General features: G+C 44.5%; 2 pseudogenes; both read right to left on the minus strand.

Moving 5' to 3' along the window:
• Positions 1-8421: 8421 nt before the first annotated feature.
• LOC132495824 (olfactory receptor 6V1-like) lies at positions 8422-12850 on the minus strand (annotated as a pseudogene).
• A 21-nt stretch (positions 12851-12871) lies between these two features.
• LOC132495825 (male-specific lethal 3 homolog) lies at positions 12872-15091 on the minus strand (annotated as a pseudogene).
• Between the last annotated feature and the right edge of the window lie 8901 nt (positions 15092-23992).

Consider the following 23992-nt stretch of genomic DNA (forward strand, 5'->3'; position numbering starts at 1 on the left):
TGGATATACTGGGTTGGCCCAAAAGTTCATTCGGGTTTTTCCAGAGGACGGTACAGAAAACCCCGAACGAACTTGCTGGCCAGTACAAATACTTGTCGTGGCATCACAGGGCCCTACTTCTGGGGCCTCAGATTCTTACAATTGATGATGCTGGGTCTGAGAGCCGGTTCCAATCTGAAGACTGGGCAAAGGGATCGTGACTTCTTTGGGGTTGCTGGTCTGAGCCTTCTTCTCATTCTTTCTTTTTTTTTTTTTTTTTTTTTTTTTTTTGCAGTACGCGGGCCTCTCACTGCTGTGGCCTCTCCCGTTGCGGAGCACAGGCTCCGGATGTGCAAGCTCAGCGGCCATGGCTCACGGGCCCAGCCGCTCCGCGGCATGTGGGATCTTCCTGGACCGGGGCACGAACCCGTGTCCCCTGCATCAGCAGGCGGACTCTCAACCACTGCGCCACCAGGGAAGCCCTCTCATTCATTCTTGATTTCTTTCAATTATGTACACTAAGCAGTACTCTTGCTCATCACCCTTATCTCTTGCCCCATGAATACCATGTTCTATTTGCTATACACAAAGGTCCATGCAGTTCAGGCTCCACCTGTTTGCCCTTTCGACCTTGCTGACTAATAGGGCAAGTGTGCATACTCTCATCTGACAGTTAAGGGCTGCCACATGGCCTCTGCTACTCTGGTTACCTGTATCCCTTGGCCACTAGGATGTCCAGTTCTGTAACAGCATCTCCTAACAACAGCCTCAGCTGATGTCCTCCTTAGCCATGCATTTTTATCATCTTGTTAATAAGCAAAGGGTCCTCCAGGCCTCCCTCCCAAAGAACATGGTCAACTGTGGATTTTTCAGTGTTATGTAATAGCCCCATAATAGCATTTCCACTTTTCTAAACCTCTGATCCCTTCCTTCAGAGTCTTGCAAGGCAATTTTTGGCATCTCTACTTAATTTAATGAAGGCTGGCACTTTTTTCAAAATTCCACGAGTCAGCAAATAGTTTACAGGAGACCCACTTCCCAGGATCCTTGCCAAGGTGTTAATCCTGCATGATGGCAGACTGTCTCCGTATCAACAGACTCTCCCTGATTTAGCTTTACATTCCAACCACCCTGATTCACCTCCCTCTAGATCCACTCCCAAGCAGGCTTGCCCAGTGCTTGCCAGTGTGTGTTAGGCAGTTCCTGGCGCAGCTTTGATGTATGTTACCTCTTTCCTGTTAGCAGCCTTAGCACATCTGTGGCCTTGGGAACAATAGAAAATAAGTTTGGGAGAAAGGGTAGTAAAAATATTGTTTCGCCAGGACAAGACTGTCTCAGCAACAACTGTTTGAGAACAATGACCAGGGGATAGGGGAACTATTCCTCATACAAACACAGCTATCTGGTCCACAGAGTCAGGAAGAGTTGTGATAACACTTCAGGATTTTTAAATACTTCACAAATATAAAGTATTAAGGCAATGATTGTCTTGTGTTAAATCCAAATAATGCATATACCCAGTCTAGAAATCCTAAGGCCAAGACAGCAGCCCACCACTAAAGAAACCTGAAGCATGTGGTTCACCAAAGGCAACAAGATACCCCCAATCCAGCTCAGCTTCCTCATCATATTGACTGAACCCCTCAGACTTACAGGTGGACCTCCCCCCCAAAAAAGGTTTGTCCATATTGAGGAATAAAGACTATTAACCTCAGTCTCAACTGTCCTATATACAATGTACAGAATTTAATTTAAAAACTTATGAAGGACTTCCCTGGAGGTGCAGTGGTTAAGAAGCCGCCTGCCAATACAGGGGACATGGGTTCGAGCCCTGGTCCAGGAAGATCCCACATGCCATGGAGCAACTAAGCCCATGCGCCACAACTACTGAGCCTGCGCTCTAGAGTCCATGAGCCACAACTACTGAGCCCACGTGCCACAACTACTGAGCCTGCGCACCTAGAGCCCGTGCTCCGCAATAAGAGAAGCCACCACAATGAGAAGCCCGCGCACCGCAACGAACAGTAGCCCCCGCTCGTCACAACTAGAGAAAGCCCGCACACAGCAACAAAGACCCAATGCAGCCAAAGAAATAAATAAAATGATTTAAAATAAATAAATAAAATTAAAATGGACAGGGGCTTTGAATTTTAACAAATGACTTTCTAATGTCTGTTGAACTGACAATAAGAATGCCCTCTTCATCAACCACCCTTGCCCTATTTTTAACTAGCCATTAAAAATCAAAGAAATGTGGATTCTAACCTCAAAGAGGTCTCCATCTGTGAGAGAAAGGAAAAGTACAATTAATTCTAACACAGTGCCTCAAGAGCCCAGAAGAGAAATACTGATTCTTGGGCTGCATCCGAGCAGTGTTTTCTGACCCACTAATGGATAAAGGAGACATGGTTGAGAGAAAAAAACCAGTTGGTCAAACCAATGGCAGAACTGACAACAGAATCTGGTTTTTCAAACTTCTTTTCCACCTCTCCATCCTCGGAAATTCTCCCGTCCAGATCAAAGTTGGATAAATTAGAAGTTGGAATCTCCAGGATCTAAAGTCACTCCGTATAGACTCCTCTAGCCCCTTATTAAATGTGTATCCATCAAGTTCCCATCAAATTTATAGACTTGTCATGGCAATAATACTAGTAACTCCTTCATAACAGTCACTGTATGTTTACATTCCTCCCTTGAAAGGAACACATACTGTTAGAAAGTAACTATATAGATTCAGTGTCACTTTTAAAAATTTTCATTTCATTTATCACATAGTATTCACAAGCACTTGAAAGACAGCAAGTAACACTTACATATGCAAGAAATATTTGTATTCAGTCTACTTGCAATGTTAATGCAAGGAAATGGGAACAATTGATCTGATCCTTAGCCTACATAAAGTCACTTGATGTAAGGTCATTTAACTGAAGGCAACACCCTTCTCACTCCAAAGAAGTAACTTACACTGGAACATAATTGCCAGCAGGTAGGATGGCATTGTTTGTAACATGCAGAGCTAGCTATATGTATATATATTCCAGGAATCTTTATTTTTGCATTTTATATTTAGGTCTATGAGCCATTTTGAACCTTGTGAAAGTGTAAGGTCAATGTCTAGATTCTTTTCTGTCTCTTCATATGATGATGATTTTTTTAAAATCTTGTATCGGAGTACAGTTGATTAACAATGTCGTATTAGTTTCAGGTGTAGCGCATAGTGATTCAGTTATACATGTATCTATTCTTTTTCAAAGTCTTTTCCCGTTTAGGTTATTACAGAATGTGGAGCAGGGTTCCCTGTGCTATACAGTAGGTCCTTGTTGGTTATCTATGTTAAATATAGCAGTGCGTACATGTCAATTCCAAACTCCCAATCTATCCCTCCCCACCCAGAGCTAATTTAAATAGAGGTAGAATCAGTGGCAGATTTCCTGACACCTCCCCCATCTTCCCTTCATTTGTCTGACATTCCAGCCCCAGAGATACAGCGTCCTCCCAGTAAGCAACCATTAGGAATACAAGGTTCTGAAGAGCTACCACAAGAGCCCATTGTCACACATGGAAATCCCAGCGGGAAATAAAAGTAGGTTTATTCCTAGCAGCTGAGAGGACTAGGGAGCAAGAAATCAAAGGCATGCAAGTTCTGATGAAGGAAGATAAAGGAATCAAATCATTTTCATATAAAAGTCAGGCCTGGGTCCTAGAATGACCAGTGGTGCCATGAACGTGCTGCATATATGGGATTTTAGGAGTTAGGTGAAGCGCAAAACTTTCTAAGCCCAAGTTGGGAAATGTGAGTGTTGCCTGTGGAGCACCATGTTCATATCGATCTAGTTTCACCAAATCTTTCAGCTTTAAATTTCCTGATGTAAGTAGGGTCCTTGCAACCATGCCTGATGAATACAGAAGAAAAGTGACAGTGACCCAGTAGTCTGCTGATAAATATTTAATCACTGGCTCCCCAGCTGTAGCCTTTGCTGACTTGCAGCATTCACCAGTTTCCATGGTGTCAGTTTCACTCTCATCATGTCTAGTTTCAAGCGACCAACATGACGTCACTGAGCTTGGAGATGGGAAGAGATTCTCACCATTATACAGTATTTCTCTTTTTTTTTTTTTTGATTTAAAAAAAATCTTTATTGGAGTATAATAGCTTTACAATGTTGTGTTAGTTTCTGCTGTACAACAAAGTGAATCAGCTATATGTATACATGTATCCCCGTATCCCCTGTTTCTTGAGCCTCCCTCCCACCCTCCCTATCCCACCCCTCTAGGTAGTCACAAAGCATCGAGCTGATCTCCCTGTGCTACGTGGCAGCTTCCCACTCTACTATATACAGTATTTCTACCATACTGACACAAGTCACACAACTTCAGTGGAATAGACCAAAGTAAAATGCAGTAAAATAATTAGGAGTTTTGAGTTTTGATTACCTTTGTCCTTAACAATCTATTTGATTGTAAGTGTCTATTATTTAATTTTTGATAATGACTAACTATGTTTAATTCCTGAAAATTTAACAATCAATTTTCAGCAGGGCTCCAGGCCATCAGTGTAGTATTCTGCCTCGGGGTTTTCCCTTAGATCCTATTCTGCATTCAACCCAGCATCTTTGTCATTCTCCTTCCCTTGAGTTAGACAAGCATCAAATGCTATGGAAGGAAACCTCATGGAATTGCCCTTTAAAAGAACTATTCTTAAGCTCTCTATGAACTTACTTAGGTCATTTTCAAAATTTAAGGCGATGAAATTCCAGCACTGACCGTAAATAATACCTTTGTGAATACAGTAGAGTTGCCCTGGCATGCAAAGGTTTCCACATCAATACCCTCTGTACCCACTATAAAATTTGTCATCTTGTGATTTCAGTGAGTGGAGCATCTTTCAGAGGACACTTGCAAACCCCCAAGAGACCTGGATTTGATTAGTGAAGATACCCATGACCACTCTCCAGAGAGCATTCATTAATTCCATCTCCCAGGCTTGCACTGCCTACACAATGTGCTATTTTTATTTCTACGTTACTTTATATATTAAGTTGTCTCTCTCTGGAATTCACTTTTCCCTTTCTCGGCCTGTGAAGTTGCTCTATACTTCAAAGCTCGAATCAAATGACACCACGTTTGAAAAGACTCAATTTAACCAACTCCCTCCCTGTATTCCCAGAGTGCTTTGCATATCCTAGTAACTAATACATAGTTTAGTCTTCCCACACTAAATTCTCAGCTCTTCAAGTTAGGCATCATGCCTTCTCTACCTCTGTATCTCCTGTACCAACAACAGAGATGTTCAGTAAATGCCAGCTGTCTTTAGCAATGAGGTTTGTAGATGAATTTGGAATATGAGCCGATGCTGTAAACGAAAACACGGAAGGCCATCTTAGTTGACAGTAATAGATGTGTAGTAACCAAAGCACAGGAAGAAGTTACCCCACTGCACCTCTATCCCAGTTAGTTGTCTAAACTAGCACTAGTTGTTAAGACCCACATAACAACAGGCACAAGAGGAAGCAATGTGGATAGTGAGAGGTCTAGAAAGTGTTCAGTGGCAACACTTCACTAGTAAATCTGAATATTTTATGGGGGAATATCTAGCTGCCTTCACTTATTTGCTGGTCTGCCTGTGTGAACCAAAATTGCGCAGTGGGTGAATGTTAGAGGGAATCACAGTGAGGCTGGATATAAGGGCTTCATCCTAAACATTAGCACACAGCAGCGAAGAGAGGGACCGCCTCACGGCTGTGAGGGCTCCATCTCTAGACTGGGTTCCAGCAGGGCCTCTGTGTGTGCTGCCGTGGGGATGCCTGAGCTCAGGGGAGGTGGGCCTGGATGACCTACGCACTCCCCTGCAATTCCATGAGGCAGTGGTTTAGTTACATCATGACTCTAAACCTAGGGAGACTTTCGTACAGACACTCTGTTTTAGAACTGGGATCCCCATATTCCTTCCAGCAAGCTGGAAAAGTAAGTTCAAATTACTTTCCAGATTATGTCTATGCAGTTGCCTCATTTGACACTGTATACACCGAGGGTCCCTGTCACATCCAGACAGATGTGTGGAACCAAAATATCTCCAGGTCATGTCCTCGCAGGATTCTAACAGCAAGTAGGAAGCTGGACCATTAGGCTAAAGTCACTCAAGAAGTCTAAAGTCAAACTGGGATGAAAATCTTGGGGATCTGAGTCCTGGTTACGGTCTCCAGAAATAGGACCTGGGATAAAAGTCATTAAGAAAGGATGGCTCCGATAACAGCAAGTACACCCTCAAATTCCCTCTTCCAGTGTCCTTCACACTGTTGAGATTGGGACAAGGGCTTTTTATACAATTCCCTGATTGGAAACCCCACCAGCTAATTGTCTAGATCAGCACTTCTCACATATTACTGTGCATTGTGAATCACCCTGGGGTCCTATTAAAAATGCAGATTCGGATTCAGCAGGTCTGGGATGGGGGCCCAGATTCTGCATTTCCAAAAAGCTCCCAGGAGATGCCAATGTGGTTCCAGGGATCACACTTTGAGTAGCAAGGGACCACAGGCAAGTTTTTTAAGAATGCCACGCCTGTGAGATGCTAACTATGACAGGGCAGTCACTGTGGAGGAATAAAGCATGGGATACCTTCTCTAAATGTGGCCAGAGACCCCACTCCTACAGGAACACTGTGAAAAACAGGCAAGAGACTGCTGTAGGCTGTTGGTTATTTTTAAATTTTTAGGCGGAAACGTGCAGAGATGAGAGTCACAGAAGAGAGTCTCTCAGGAGGAAAATCTGAGTGGATTTGTGTGCTGATTGAGAAGGAAAAAGCTGAAGGAAAGTGTTTGCATATCAGAAGGAGATAATTGCCTCCCATGTCGTTTTTCAGTTTTTCACAAAATTTGCAAGGAGGGTAAGTAATTAGTCCCTAGAGACTTAGAGGAAAGAAAGTTCTCAGGATGAAAAAAATGTTTTCCCAGCTGGCCTTTACTGCAGAATCAAAAGTATCTGCCCACTTTTTTGGAGAGGCCCACAAATGGGAATGTGTCCCATGGTAGTTATTTTTTTTTAAAAAAAAAGCTTAATTGGAGACCAAGCTTCCAGACAATAAGAGGGGACTCGGGCCTCCAGGCCACACACCCTGTAGGGGGATGCTTGCCCCTCCCACCACCCCCTTTCTTCACAGGCTTGGGTCTGTCGGGTGGTCCCCACACTGTGACTGTCCGCACTGCAAACGAGGACCCAGGGCCTCTCTAGACACCCTGTAGGCAGAGCTAGCTCCAGAAGTCAGAGAAGTTTGCATGTACTCTTTGTCTTATTTTGCTAATCCCAGCCCAGTCCAGATTCAATCTGGTATAAGAAATCAGATGCCAGAGCTATTCCCACTCACACTCTCCTTCCATGACTTCCTAAACCATTCCCAGATTTCCAAGGAACGCCTTCCCTCATCTGCCCACAGCCCATCACCCACAGTACCCATCCTGTTCCACTTCTTCCTCACCAGCCTTCTATCACCTCTGCCTTACCCCGCAGGGCTGCTGGCAATCTCCTGGCCAGGTGGCTTCCAGGAAACCGAACCTTAGAGGGCGCTCCCTCTGGGCCACGGACCTAAGGTTCTGTGGGGGAAGCGGAGTGCTAGCCCTTGAGAAGACGACGGTACCAAGTCTGGGGTCAATGATCCAGCTTTCCCCCCTTCCCTGAGTGCATAGCAAGGATTGAAAAAAAGGAAAAAAAAAAAAAGAATAAATTGCATGCCCTTCTTTCTAGGCATGGGGCCCTCATGACCTTGCTGTATATGGGGATTGAGAAAGTGGCCCCCAGAGAGTCATTTCTCTTTAAAGGTAAGGGGTCTGGGGGCCAGGAGTGGGTAGTGGGCAGCCTGGGTGTGAGCGCTGCTTCTACTCCAGGAGCAATCCCACAGGGGGGTCCCAACAAAAGGCACATTGTTATTTCTGTTTTGAGGATGCCAGGCCTCTCTGCTCTTCTCCAAGAATCTCCCACTTTCAGAATCTCATCCTAGACTCTGAAGCCAGTTCCTGGGAAAAGAACACACCCCCCAAAAATGTGCACACAAAGAAACATAAAGGAATGCGAACAAAACCACAGAGCAGGACCAGGGAGGAGAGATTTTAATAGCACATTTCATACTAATAGCTACGTTTACTGAGTTCTTAGTACATACCAGACCCTGTGCTAAGAGCTTGATTTGGATTATCTCTTTTAATTGACATCATCACACTGTTTTCACGCCCAGCTTCCTTGAAATCATCCTCTCCTTAGCTAGCGCAGGCTCACAGACCGTTGCCTTTGAGACATTCAGACAATGTGAGCTCATCAGCTCCCTGTAGAGAGTGAACAGAGACTTCTGTGGGGGTGAGGGAGCAGGAGAGACTAGAAAGAAGGAGACTGAGAAGCTCCAGCCTGGGCACCTTGGTGCCACCTGCAGTAGATGGTCCTCATTTTTGGTTCTCATCTGTGGGTGGCTGGGTCTCTGAGGAGGATCTTTTCGGACATATCCTCAAGGACCTCTGACCTTCTCATTCGGGAAGGTGAAGATGAAGAGGTGGAGGAGTGGGGCCACCACCTTGTTGAGCTGCGTGGAGTAGCCCTTGCCTGGCCTCAGGTAGATAAAGATGGCGCTGCCGTAGCCCAGAACCACCACCGTGAGGTGGGAGGTGCAGGTGGAAAGGCCTCTGGTGCCCGGAGGAGGAGGGCGTGCGCAGCTCTGCGGCCGCAATGAGGATGTACGAGGCCGTGAAGAGCAGCGGGGCAGCCAGCACGAAGAGCGAGGAAAGGACAGGAAGAAGTCCACGAGCTCGACGTGCTGGGTGGCGGAGCAGGACAGCTTGAGCAGCGGGGCAGTCACACAAGTAGCGGTCAATGATGTTGCGGCCACAGAACCAGAGCTGGGTTTTCCGCAGGGTCAGGGAGATGATGGAAAGGAACCCAACCACCCAGCTGACCCCCACCAGCTTCACACAGACTGTCCTGTTCGTGATAGTCGCGTGGTGCAGAGGATGGCAGATGGCCACGTAGCAATCGAAGGCCATGGCTGTGAGGGTCAGGAAGTTGGTGGAGCCCAGGGAGAAGTAAAAGAAAGACTGGCTCAGGCGTTCAGCCAGGGACATGGTCCTGTGAGTGGACAGCAGGTCAGCCAGCATCCTAGGGACCACAGTGGAGGTGACCAGCGCCTCCACGAGGGAGAAGTTGCAGAGGAAGCAGTACATGGGTGAGTGGAGGCGGAAGTCCAGGGTGACAATGGCCAGCTTCCCCAGCACCGTCAGCACATACATCAATAGGATAAAAGCAAACAGGAGGGTCTGGAACTCATGCAGATGAGAAAATCCCAGAAGCACAAACTCCCTGACGACGCTGAAGTTACTCACCGCACTTGACACCCATTCTCTGTACCACGTGTGAGAAGCCAGGAAGTCTTAGTGGGAAATCACCACCTGCCGCTCTCTTGACCTTGCTCCCTGGTGGCTGGCCTGGCTTCCCAAGCAGACTGGCCCGTATGCATGGTGAAGTTCAATGTCCCGGAGACACATTCCCAAAGGGCAGAAGTTCCCAAGGCACAAGGAACTGAGTGGTTCTGCTGGACAGATTTAGGAACTGGCTACTCCCACATCACCATCACGCCTCTTCGACTCATTCATTATTTCATTCAACACATTTGTTAAGCTCTGTCTCTGGGCCAGACTTCTGGCTGGGTCTGGTAAACCCTTCCCAACTGCCAAATGTAATAGCCTTTCAATCAGAATAACACCTGCCATTAGCAGAGTTCTTTCCATGTCTCAGTATCTGGTACCTTACACATTACTTCTTTTCACCCTTTGGGCTCAGTCCTCATCCTCCTTGCCTTCTCTGTGACATTTCACGCTGTGAATCACACATTTTTGAAATAGCTTCCACCCCTGACTGTGGAGACACTCTACTCTTAATTGTCCAGTAACTCTTGAGGTTTTTCTTGGCTGGCTCCTTCTCTAGCTCGTCTTTCTGCTGTTTTCTAAATACGAATGTCCCCGCATCTCTCTTCTCATCCTTCTTTTCTCTCTCTGGTCTCTCCTTCAGAAAACTCACGTTCTCCCTTAACGAGAGCAATCTTGAAAATGTAAGAGAGGCTCTGCCTTTTTGTTCTCAGCCCACATCTCACACTACCACATACTCAACATGTGTAAAAAATACACACATAATCATCTCCTCCCCCAAAGCCAATATCATGTTCATGGCCTCCCAAACCCCCCGTTATCCAGACTTGAAACCTGGGAGGTATTTCTTTTTTTGTTGTTGTTTTGTTTTGTTTTTCTAAATTTATTTATTTTATTTATTTTGGGCTGTGTTGGGTCTTCGTTGCTGCACACGGGCTTTCTCTAGTTGTGGTGAGCGGGGGCTACTCTTCGTTGCAGTACGTGAGCTTCTCACTGCAGTGGCCTCTCTTGTTGTAGAGCACAGGCTCTAGGTGCGCGGGCTCAGTAGTTGTGGCGCACGGGCTTAGTGCTCCGTGGCACGTGGGATCTTCCTGGGCCAGGAGTCGAACCCGTGTTCCCTGCATTGGCAGACGGATTCTTAACCACTGTGCCACCAGGGAAGTCCCTGGGAGGTTATTTCTGAGTTCTCCTTCTTTCTTCTAAACCACTTGAATTGTTATCCTTAGAAATATATTTTTTCTCATCCTGTCCCCTTTCTTTTTTCATAGCCACCAACTAGGCTCAAGGATTCACTTCCTCTTAATCATCACAACAGCATTCTTAATGGCTTTCTTACTTGTACATTTCTATATATGTATTTGTACATTTCTGTATTGGATCCAACCTATCCATATACTGCTGTTATATTTATTTTTCTAAAGTATTATGTCCATAGGCTGTTTTTTTTAATAATCTGAGGCAATGTTATTTCATTTATACATTACTTTCAATGTCATCTACCTTCATACAGAAAAAGACTACAAGGACACATTTTAAAATATTAACAGTGAGGGGATATGGGGATATATGTATACATATAGCTGATTCACTCTGTTATACAGCAGAAACTAACACAACATTGTAAAGCAATTATACTCCAATAAAGTTGTTAAAAAAAAACAAAAAAATATTAACAATGGCTATCTCTAGGTGTGGATTATAGGCATCTAAATGTTTTCATATGTATATATATCTTGTTTTTCAAATTCTTTTTATTTGAACACACATTATATCAGTATCAGAAAAAAATGTTTTAAACAACATCTATTCCCTCCCTTGTCTATAAATCAAGCACAAACTCTCCCTGGCAATCCCAGCTTTCTACAGCTCTACCCATCTACCCCTCCAGCCTAACATTCACCTCCTTCTTACTGCATGATTGTGCTTCCACCAAGCTGGACCACTTGCTATTCTCCAAATATTAAGACCACCCTCTGCTTGCACACCCTTTCCTTATTCTTCCCTATGCTCAGAATACCCTGTCCTGCCATCTCTGCCTGGCAGATTCTTACCCACACTTCAAATGTCTCTCCTTTATGAAGCTTCATCCTCTATCCAGATGTGAACTTGTCCTGCCAGGAATTCTCAACGAGGGAAGTTAGCATGCTCCGCCTTGCGTGATAATTTTTCTTGTGCCAGCCTCATCCCCAAACACTAGATTCCTCATTTCTCAGTGGCAGGCCTCTCTTTTCATCATTATAGCCCTCACAACACCCTGCAGCAACACGTCTTACAAAGTGTAAGGACTTCGTAAATTTTGGTTAAACAAATTAATGAGTACATCTGTTGGGTTTTCATTCCTAGTCCTGAGAAGAAAAGTCTCGCCAAATGGAAACTCACGTTTTCGTTCATGATTATTTGAATGTGTGCATTATAGACTTCAATAGCTGGTAAGGGGGCAAGCATGGCCTGACAAGTTCTTATCAGAAAGATACGATGAGACCAGATATGTTTCAGAATCCAATCCCAGAAGGGTCTGGGTACACCCTGTAATCAAATACACTACTACTTCTGCAGCAAAATACACGAATATGCACACTAAATAGAATAAATAAAGGCAATAAATGGCCTCACAGTAAGTTCAGATCAGGTTTCACTACCTAGTTAGTTTGACCCAAAATTAGAAAAGAACTTTCAGTTGTCAAAGCATTTTTGATGACAGCATTATAGATCAGGGGCTGTGAATGGTTAGACCTCATTCACTGAGTGCCCACCACGTACTGGTTCCTACACTGCAAAACGACTGTGAAAGTTGCCCTCTCCATATCATAGGTGATAAAAACCGAGACTCAAGATGTTTAAGGATCTCCACCCCAAGTCATATAGTTAATAAATGTACAGCTGGGATTTGAACCCAGAGTCTTCTAACTCCAATACCTACTCATTTACAGTCATTGAAATGCCAAACGTGAAATCTTCCCAATTTTCAAACAGTGCCATACCGATCTCTGAACACAGGATTCAAAGTCTATTGCTTAGGTCTGCAAACAGGGAGAGTATTTAATACATGGTAAATAAAGGAATGTACTAAAGAATAAATTCCCAGGATCGGCTGTTGACCGTCAGTGATGAGTAAGAGGCAGTGATGGGGAGGAAACAGGGAGGGTATCCCTTTCCTCAAAGAAAGGATCTAACTTGGGTCTCAGCCATTACTGTGGAACTAGTCAGAGGTCCAGCCCTGAGTGTTCGGTCACTCATGGGGAAGCCACGACAGGCAGGCTTTCAGGGGGCTGCTGGCCCTCCACTGACCACTTCTCCGATTGTGATCTCACCCTACCCGGCCCCATACTGATGTGTGTCACATTCTGTGGGTGTTATAAATGCATGAGCCATAATGAGGAATTCAACGCATGGGCCCATTTTATGTTTGATTCACCATCACTGCCACCCAGAAAGCAATATCTTTCTTACCCGATAGGTTTCCATGACATCGCCTCCGGAGGTTCAACGTCCTAAAACATCTGAAGTCCTGAAATCAGAGGTGAAAGAGTTAATTCAGGGATGACCCTGGAGTCAGGAGTACTCCATTCAGTGCAGCAGGCTTCACTCCACCTCACACTAGCCAGCATCCTTTTCAAACTGACCTCCTATTTATACCCTCACCCCAACCCATCTTGCCTTCCTCCTGCCAACCTCTCTCCTGTCTTCTGGACTTCTCACCCTTAGACATTCCTCTCCCTGTTTACGGTCTCACATCCCCTCTCAGCGTTGATGACTGGTGCCCCCCTCCTTGTCCACGATGCATGCCTGTCCCTTCATGTTCATTCAAGACTCTGAGCCACGGCCCCCCCAGACTCCAATTCAGCAAACTGGAGCCCACAGCTCAGGACAAGCCCCCTGGAGTATGTTTTAGGACCCACAGTACTTGTTGAGTAATTTTTTTTTTTTAACATTCAGGCAATGCTTTATTTAAATCACCAAAAATAAGGTTTTAAAGGAAAGGAACTGTAACAAGCAAATGTACAGCTGCAAATTTTCTTTTGCCATCAATATCAACCTCCTCTAAAATATTCTGGGACTACTTTTCGGTTTCAAGCAAAACTAATGTTTATTGCTCAGCGTCATCACAAGAATGAAAACGGTTTGCAAAACAATTTTGTTTAATGCTAACAAATAACTAAACAATGTGGTTATTGCTAACAAGTAACTCCGTCTACTGAAACAGCCCGACCCACACACACTTTGGTGAACATTTCACTGTGAACACAACTGCTCTTTTCCCGCCGTCACAGATGGCAGGTACCGTGGCAAGGGTCAGATGCTGGAGGCCGTTCAGGCACCTAGGAAGTAATCCTTAACAGAAATAACTACGGTAGGTAAGCAGCTCAAACAAATGGGCCCGCCTCTGCCACACCCGCCCCAAGGTGGGTGTTGCATTGGCTCTGCCTGTAAGGAAGGCCCACCAACTCCCTAGTTCTTTACTGGGAACCAAGCGCGCAAAGCTAGACAGAGAAGCTGTTCTTCCAGAACCATCAAAGCCTTCATAAATCGCCCTGGGGTTCTTCGTGCTGTCGTGCGCTTCACAGGCGGCAACACAGGCAGACTCTGGGGAAAAGTCATCATGGTATTCTGCTAAAAACCTCAGAAAGAGATCCAAGTGCTTCAGATCAAAGGCTTCAGATTCTTCTCAGAAAAGGACATCTTTCCAAGGATTTCTGGAAGTTTCACGAACAATCGCAGCAAGTGCTGTGCCCCATAAATGTAAGAGGGTGGAGGTGGCTGGTCCCCTGGGGGGTAACTGTCGGGTACAAGTTTCCAGGAGAGGACCTCATTTATTTCATTAGTTCTTCTGCCTTTAAAGGCAGCAAACACCGCACTCCGTTCCTTGCTCGGGGTCAGAGGAACAGGTGAGGATGATCTGCTACGAACAGGCGTCTTCTCTTCCAGGTGCAGGAACAGCCTGGGCATGCTGGCAGACGTGTCCTGCTGTCGGCGCTTGGGCTGAGGCGAGGCGCTGCTCTCAGACAGCCTGTCGCGATTGGCAAAGTGGCGTGTGGACCGTCTCCGAGACTGCAAGGCTTCCGGCTCGGCTTTGCGCCTTTTGGGGGTGGCCGGTTCGCCTGTGGTTCGCTGACTCTCTGTGGACTGTGGTGTGGATGGATTCAACAAAGGTGGGCCTGGAGAGAGATCCTCCGCGTTCCCATTAGTGTTTGTGGTACTTTCCTTAATCAGAAGAAAAAATTTGGACCAAGTCACCTTTTTATACTGAACTTGTTCATATGGATAGAGCAAAACCAATGGGAGAGTGTAATCAAAGGTTATTCTTTTTTGTTTTGTTTTTTTAAATATATTTTTTAAATTAATTAATTAATTTTATTTATTGATTTCTGTCTGTGTTGGGTCTTCGCTGCTGCACGCGGGCTTTCTCTAGTTGCTGCGAGCGGGGGCTACTCTTCATTGCAGTGCGCGGGCTTCTCACTGTGGTGGCTTCTCTTTTTGTGGAGCGCGGGCTCAGTAGTTGTGGCGCATGGGCTTAGTTGCTCCACGGCATGTGGGATCTTCCAGGACCAGGACTCGAACCCATGTCCCCTGCATTGGCAGGTGGATTCTTAACCACTGCACCACCAGGGAAGCCCCTCAAAGGTTATTCTTAATCCATCCACAATCTCCTTACAAAGGTCAACGTTCTTTTCTGCTGGGATATACTGCACATTCATGTTGGCGTGTGGCATAGCGTAATGATGACGAGGCCTCTCGTTGGCTGAAAAGGCTGCATTGATAGCAAAATGCTTCACATACGATTCCAAAATAGTTCTGATGTTGGTCTGGCACGGAAGTTTCACTAACCGCTTCCTCCTGTTGATACAGTAACCATCGTCCTCAAGCTTCTTCTTCAGAACTTCAGGATTTTCTTTTATTTATTTATTTTTTACTAGATCTTTATTGGAGTATAACTGCTTCACAATACTGCACTAGCCACTGTTGCACAACAAAGTGAATCACCCACATGCATACATACATCCCCATATCCCCTCCCTCTTTTTATTTTTTTTATTTTTTTTAATTTTACAAATTTAATCAGTTATACATATACATATGTTCCCATATCCCCTCCCTTTTGCGTCTCCCTCCCACCCTCCCTATCCCACCCCTCCAGGCGGTCACAAAGAACCGAGCTGATCTCCCTGTGCTATGCGGCTGCTTCCCACTAGCTATCTACCTTACATTTGGTAGTGTATATATGTCCATGCCGCTCTTTCACTTTGTCACAGCTTACCCTTCCCCCTCCCCATATCCTCAAGTCCATGCTCTAGTAGGTCTGTGTCTTTATTCCTGTCTTACCCCTATGTTCTTGATGACATTTTTTTCTTAAATTCCATATATATGTGTCAGCATACAGTATTTGTCTTTCTCTTTCTGACTTACTTCACTCTGTATGACAGACTCTAGGTCCATCCACCTCATTACAAATAGCTCAATTTCATTTCTTTTTATGGCTGAGTAATATTCCATTGTATATATGTGCCACATCTTCTTTATCCATTCATCCGATGATGGACACTTAGGTTGTTTCCATCTCCGGGCTATTGTAAATAGGGCTGCTATGAACATTTTGGTACATGTCTCTTTTTGAATTATGGTTTTCTCAGGGTATATGCCCAGTAGTGGGATTGCTGGGTCATATGGTAGTTCTATTTGTAGTTTTTTAAGGAACCTCCATACTGTTCTCCATAGTGGCTGTACCAATTCACATTCCCACCAGCAGTGCAAGAGTGTTCCCTTTTTTCCACACCCTCTCCAGCATTTATTGTTTCTAGATTTTTTGATGATGGCCATTCTGACTGGTGTGAGATGATATCTCATTGTAGTTTTGATTTGCATTTCTCTAATGAGTAAAGATGTTGAGCATCCTTTCATGTGTTTGTTGGCTGTCTGTATATCTTCTGTGGAAAAATGTCTATTTAGGTCTTCTGCCCATTTTTGGATTGGGTTGTTTGTTTTTTTGCTATTGAGCTGCATGAGCTGCTTATAAATTTTGGAGATTAATCCTTTGTCAGTTGCTTCATTTGCAAATATTTTCTCCCATTCTGAAGGTTGTCTTTTGGTCTTGTTTATGGTTTCCTTTGCTGTGCAAAAGCTTTGAAGTTTCATTAGGTCCCATGTGTTTATTTTTGTCTTTATTTCCATTTCTCTAGGAGATGGGTCAAAAAGGATCTTGCTGTGATTTATGTCATAGAGTGTTCTGCCTATGTTTTCCTCTAGGAGTTTGATAGTGTCTGGCCTTACATTTAGGTCTTTAATCCATTTTGAGCTAATTTTTGTGTATGGTGTTAGGGAGTGATCTAATCTCATACTTTTACATGTCCCTGTCCAGTTTTCCCAGCACCACTTATTGAAGAGACTGTCCTTTCTCCACTGTACATTCCTGCCTCCTTTATCAAAGATAAGGTGACCATATGTCCGTGGGTTTATCTCTGGGCTTTCTATCCTGTTCCATTGATCTATCTTTCTGTTTTTGTGCCAGTACCATACTGTCTTGATTACTGTAGCTTTGTAGTATAGTCTGAAGTCAGGGAGCCTGATTCCTCCAGCTCCATTTTTCGTTCTCAAGATTGTTTTGGCTATTCGGGGTCTTTTGTGTTTCCATACAAATTGTGAAATTTTTTGTTCTAGTTCTGTGAAAAATGTCATTGGTAGTTTGATAGGTATTGCATTGAATCTGTAGATTGCTTTGGGTAGTAGAGTCATTTTCACAATGTTGATTCTTCCAATCCAAGAACATGGTACATCTCTCCATCTATTTGTATCATCTTTAATTTCTTTCATCAGTGTCTTATAATTTTCTGCATACAGGTCTTTTGTCTCCTTAGGGAGGTTTATTCCTAGATATTTTATTCTTTTTGTTGCAATGGTAAATGGGAGTGTTTCCTTGATTTCACTTTCAGATTTTTCATCATTAGTATATAGGAATGCCAGAGATTTCTGTGCATTAATTTTGTATCCTGCAACTTTACCAAATTCATTGATTAGCTCTAGTAGTTTTCTGGTAGCATCTTTAGGATTCTCTATGTATAGTATCATGTCATCTGCAAACAGTGACAGCTTTACTTCTTCTTTTCCCATTTGGATTCCTTTTATTTCCTTTTCTTCTCTGATTGCTGTGGCTAAAACTTCCAAAACTATGTTGAATAAGAGTGGTGAGAGTGGGCAACCTTGTCTTGTTCCTGATCTTAGTGGAAATGGTTTCAGTTTTTCACCATTGAGGACGATGCTGGCTGTGGGTTTGTCATATATGGCCTTTATTATGTTGAGGAAAGTTCCCTCTATGCCTACTTTCTGCAGGGTTTTTATCATAAATGGGTGTTGAATTTTGTCAAAAGCTTTCTCTGCATCTATTGAGATGATCATATGGTTTTTCTCCTTCAACTTGTTAATATGGTGTATCACATTGATTGATTTGCGTATATTGAAGAATCCTTGCATTCCTGGAATAAACCCCACTTGATCATGGTGTATGATCCTTTTAATGTGCTGTTGGATTCTGTTTGCTAGTATTTTGTTGAGGATTTTTGCATCTATGTTCATCAGTGATATTGGCCTGTAGTTTTCTTTCTTTGTGACATCCTTGTCTGGTTTTGGTATCAAGGTGATGGTGGCCTCGTAGAATGAGTTTGGGAGTGTTCCTCCCTCTGCTATATTTTGGAAGAGTTTGAGAAGGATAGGTGTTAGCTCTTCTCTAAATGCTTGATAGAATTCGCCTGTGAAGCCATCTGGTCCTGGGCTTTTGTTTGTTGGAAGATTTTTAATCACAGTTTCAATTTCAGTGCTTGTGATTGGTCTATTCATATTTTCTATTTCTTCCTGAGTCAGTCTTGGCAGGTTGTGCATTTCTAAGAATTTGTCCATTTCTTCCAGGTTGTCCATTTTATTGGCATAGAGTTGCTTATAGTAATCTCTCATGATCTTTTGTATTTCTGCAGTGTCAGTTGTTACTTCTCCTTTTTCATTTCTAATTCTATTGATTTGAGTCTTCTCCCTTTTTTTCTTGATGAGTCTGGCTAATGGTTTATCAATTTTGTTTATCTTCTCAAAGAACCAGCTTTTAGTTTTATTGATCTTTGCTATCGTTTCCTTCATTTCTTTTTCATTTATTTCTGATCTGATTTTTATGATTTCTTTCCTTCTGCTAACTTTGGGATGTTTTTGTTCTTCTTTCTCTAATTGCTTTAGGTGCAAGGTTAGGTTGTTTATTCGAGATATTTCCTGTTTCTTAAGGTGTGATTGTATTGCCATAAACTTCCCTCTTAGAACTGCTTTTGCTGCATCCCATAGGTTTTGGGTCGTCGTGTCTCCATTGTCATTTGTTTCTAGGTATTTTTTAATTTCCTCTTTGATTTCTTCAGTGATCACTTCGTTATTAAGTAGTGTATTGTTTAGCCTCCATGTGTTTGTATGTTTTACAGCTTTTTTCCTGTAATTGATATCTAGTCTCATAGCATTGTGGTCGGAAAAGATACTTGATACAATTTCAATTTTCTTAAATTTACCAAGGCTTGATTTGTGACCCAAGATATGATCTATCCTGGAGAATGTTCCATGAGCACTTGAGAAAAATGTGTATTCTGTTGTTTTTGGATGGAATGTCCTATAAATATCAATTAAGTCCATCTTGTTTAATGTATCATTTAAAGCTTGTGTTTCCTTATTTATTTTCATTTTGGATGACCTGTCCATTGGTGAAAGTGGGGTGTTAAAGTCCCCTACTATGATTGTGTTACTGTCGATTTCTCCTTTTATGGCTGTTAATATTTCCCTTATGTATTGAGGTGCTCCTATGTTTGGTGCATAAATATTTACAATTGTTATATCTTCTTCTTGGATTGATCCCTTGATCATTATGTAGTGTCCTTCTTTGTCTCTTCTAGTAGTCTTTATTTTAAAGTCTATTTTGTCTGATATGAGAATTGCTACTCCAGCTTTCTTTTGGTTTCCATTTGCATGGAATATCTTTTTCCATCCCCTTACTTTCAGTCTGTATGTATCTCTAGGTCTGAAGTGGGTCTCTTGTAGACAGCATATATATGGGTCTTGTTTTTGTATCCATTCAGCCAGTCTGTGTCTTTTGGTGGGAGCATTTAGTCCATTTACATTTAAGGTAATTATTGATATGTATGTTCCTATTCCCATTTTCTTAATTGTTTTGGGTTCGTTATTGTAGTTATTTTCCTTCTGTTGTGTTTCTTGCCTAGAGAAGTTCCTTTAGCATTTGTTGTAAAGCTGGTTTGGTGGTGCTGAACTCTCTCAGCTTTTGCTTGTCTGTAAAGGTTTTAATTTCTCCATCAAATCTGAATGAGATCCTTGCTGGGTAGAGTAATCTTGGTTGCAGGTTTTTCTCCTTCATCACTTTAAGTATGTCCTGCCACTCCCTTCTGGCTTGTAGAGTTTCTGCTGAGAGATCAGCTGTTATCCTGATGGGGATTCCCTTGTGTGTTATTTGTTGTTTTTGCCTTGCTGCTTTTAATATGATTTCTTTGTGTTTAATTTTTGACAGTTTGATTAATATGTGTCTTGGTGTATTTCTCCTTGGATTTATTCTGTATGGGACTCTCTGTGCCTCCTGGACTTGATTAACTATTTCCTTTCCCATATTAGGGAAGTTTTCAACTATAATCTCTTCAAATATTTTCTCAGTCCCTTTCTTTTTCTCTTCTTCTTCTGGAACCCCTATAATTCGAATGTTGGTGCGTTTAATGTTGTCCCAGAGGTCTCTGAGACTGTCCTCTGTTCTTTTCATTCTTTTTTCTTTATTTTGCTGTGCAGCAGTTATTTCCACTATTTTATCTTCCACCTCACTTATCCTTTCTTCTGCCTCAGTTATTCTGCTATTGATCCCATCTAGAGTATTTTTTATTTCATTTACTGTGTTTTTAATCGATGCTTGATTCGTCTTTAGTTCTTCTAGGTCCTTGTTAACTGTTTCTTGCATTTTGTCTATTCTATTTCCAAGATTTTGGATCATCTTTACCATCATTATTCTGAATTCTTTTTCAGATAGACTGCCTATTACCTCTTCATTTGTTAGGTCTGGTGGGTTTTTATCTTGCTCCTTCTCCTGCTGTGTGTTTTTCTGTCTTCTCATTTTGCTTATGTTACTGTGTTTGGGGTCTCCTCTTTGCAGGCTGCAGGTTCGTAGTTCCCGTTGTTTTTGGTGTCTGTCCCCAGTGGCTAAGGTTGGTTTAGTGGGTTGTGTAGGCTTCTTGGTGGAGGGGACTACTGCCTGTGTTCTGGTGGATGAGGCTGGATCTTGTCTTTCTGGTGGGCAGGTCCACGTCTGGTGGTGTGTTTTGGGGTGTTTGCGGACTTTTTATGATTTGAGGCAGCCTCTCTGCTAATGGGTGGTGTTGTGTTCCTGTCTTGCTAGTTGTTTGGCATAGGGTGTCCAGCACTGTAGCTTGCTGGTCGTTGAGTGAAGCTGGGTGCTGATGTTGAGATGGAGATCTGTGGAATATTTTCGCCGTTTGATATTATGTGGAGCTGGGAGGTCTCTTGTGGACCAGTGTCCTGAAAGAACTTCAGGATTTTCTATCGTTACTGTTCTTTCTTCCATTTCCTTTTGTGCGTGCAGCTCTGGATCTTCCTTCACTTCAGTCTTTTCTTCAAGATCACTTTCTTCACTTATTTCTTCATCCTTTTCTTCACTATTGTCATCAGAAGAACTGCTGAATTAGTTTTCAACATTTTCATCTTTTTCTTCAGCAGGGAGGCTTTTTTTTTTTTGCGGTACGCGGGCCTCTCCCTGTTGTGGCCTCTCCCATTGCGGAGCCCAGGCCCCGGACGCGCAGGCTCAGCGGCCATGGCTCACGGGCCCAGCTGTTCCGCGGCATGTGGGATCTTCCCGGACCGGGGCACGAACCCGTGTCCCCTGCATCAGCAGGCGGACTCTCAACCACTGTGCCACCAGGGAAGCCCAGCAGGGAGGCTTTTTTTTTTTTTTTTTTTTTTTTTCTTTTTGCGGTATGTGGGCCTCTCACTGTTGTGGCCTCTCCCCTTGCGGAGCACAGGCTCCGGACGCGCAGGCCCAGCGGCCATGGCTCACGGGCCCAGCCGCTCCGCGGCATATGGGATCCTCCCAGACCGGGGCACGAACCCGTATCCCCTGCATCGGCAGGCGGACTCTCAACCACTGCGCCACCAGGGAGGCCCAGCAGGGAGGCTTTTTAAGACAGAATCCACACCAGGCAACCTGCAGCGCTTCCTCTTTCTTCCCGTGCTTCTCAGGCGAGCTACAGCTTTTCTTGCCAATTTACGCTGTAATCTCTGATTTTCATCAGTGTCACAAAGGACATGATCTTCAGCTGCCCATCTATCCCAGCTTCTGTTCCAACCACTAAAATGGATCAGATATTCCGGGATCTTTCTGCCTTTTTCGTCTTTCCCAACAATAACATCGATAATCTTGGCATCCGTCCAGCACTCGTGCCTTGGTGGGGTCAGGCTCGAGGCACAGCACTTCCTCCCCTGAGTGGAATTTATATTTCATGCCCTCGCTGCCACTCATGGGCTCATCGTGGTGGAAGGCGAGGCTCTGGGGTGGGCGGAGCGCACGCGGTGGGGGACTTGTTGAGTCATTTTACGTTTCAAGTTTTTGTTTACGATACTGCCAAATTAACATAGGTGAAGTTTAAATTGAATGTAGAATCGACTTTTCTCTGCATCGGGGTCTTCTGCAGACCAGAGTTTCCTCGGTGTCGGCTCTGTAGAAGCCCTTGCTACAGAACAAAACCTCTCTCAGGCCCAGGAGTCCTGCATCCCTGTGACCCAGGCAAACTCAACTTCAGTCGGGAGATAATGCGGTGCCCCATCAAACCAGGCCAGGTGTCACCTTAGACATTACAAAGCAGGCTGGTCAAGGCCTTGGTTGGCCATTTAGTGCGTGCTTTGGACCAGGCCACACGTTGTCTGTACTCGACAGGCTGGGGTCCCCGACGTGTCCTCAGTCTCCCTTACTCACTCCCGGTGAGCGTTCTCACTGGTAAGAGATCCTGTTCATCCTATTCCAGTCATTCATGCTGTAGGTTTTATAGGTCAGATTTCTGTTAAAATGTCAAAGAGCAGGTATCATAAGCTGTTGTCTCCATACACTAATCCTCTGGAGACTTGGAAGCCATCTGAAAGACCCCTCCTTGTTACACATCTTTCTCTCTCCACATCAATCTTCTCAGTTCTCCTGGCTGAGTTATTCCTATGCATTTTGGCTTCTCTTCCTACCCCAGAAAATGACTCTTAAAAAAAAAAAAAAACATAACTGGGAAGGCAGACGGGGGCGACAGTACCACCACCACGGTTTCTTGTAGCGATGACTCTGATCATCAGTGTCTTGGGACATGTCCAGCTTCTCAAGAGAATGAAAACGTGGGGATGAAGAATGGAACAGAGGGATGGACAGAGTGGACAGATGGATATTCCCTTGTGGTTCACAGGCCTTTGCAAGGGGCGGTGACAGAGGAAGGACACAGAGGGAAACAGCAAACTGGGGCCAGCAGACCCGCCGGCAGCCAGAACTGGAGGAAGAATGACGCAAGAGGACGACGTGTCGGGCAGCGAAAGGTCTGCGAAGGCTCGAAGAGAGGACAGAGACGCATCAGGAAGGAATCTAGGCTGAGCGTCCCCTGAACCCAGGTCTCTAAAGAAGGACCAGAAGGGGTGGGATGGCACAGAAGACCTTTAGCTCCTCCCCAAGAGGGGGGGCAAGATGAGACCATTGCAGGGAATGGAGTCTTGTCGCCATGAGCTTCACTGCTGCACCCCAAATCAGCAACAGCACAGGGAGCAAGAGGACAAAGACAACTCGAATCATTCATCATATTCACCCTTCACTCATTCATTCGGGAAAATCTGACTGAGTGTGGTCGGTACTACCAGTGCTCTAGGAATGCAGTGGTGAACAAAACAGACCCAGAACTTACAGGCAAATTGGGAAGACAGACAATAGAGAAGTTTAAAATGACAAACTATGACCAAGTGCTATGAAGGCAATGAAAGAGGCATGACAGAGACTAGGGGGAAGGCAGGTTACTCACCCATGTAAGGTCCCATCCTGCCACCCAAGTCCAGATGCAGGGCTCGGCATGGTAGTCGCACCCGGTGGACAACAGCGCACGTGCAATAGGTTGAAGGGAGCAAAGAGGTCCCTCTCACACTTCTGTGGGTGCAGTTGCCAAACCCGGGACCTGTGGGGCAGACCAGAGTAGACAGAATCAACACAACACCAGGGTGGAGACACCTCACCCTGCTCGGGCCCCTTTCTCTGTACTCCCTTCATCCTGCTATCCAGGCACTCCTGGCTGGAAGATCTGAACCCAAAACGCACTGGGAAAAGTGGACGCACCCAGCTCTCCTCTCCCTCTGCTGTCCCCTCTGGGCACGGGGCTCAGACCAGCCCAACAGCCCTGCGATCTGGGCTCTGGGGTGAGGCAGAGAGGGAGTAGGGGCAAAGCAATGGGCACCAGTTGCTTTAGACGCAGAAAACTCAGGAGCAAAGACAATGAGCTAAGAAATCTCTTCATCTCTGGTCAACCCAGAGGGAAAAACTGGATGCAACTGTCTTTTCTTATAAACTGGGAATGAGAGAG

Source organism: Mesoplodon densirostris, chromosome 9 (genome assembly GCF_025265405.1).
Source record: "Mesoplodon densirostris isolate mMesDen1 chromosome 9, mMesDen1 primary haplotype, whole genome shotgun sequence".
NCBI lineage: Eukaryota > Metazoa > Chordata > Mammalia > Artiodactyla > Ziphiidae > Mesoplodon > Mesoplodon densirostris.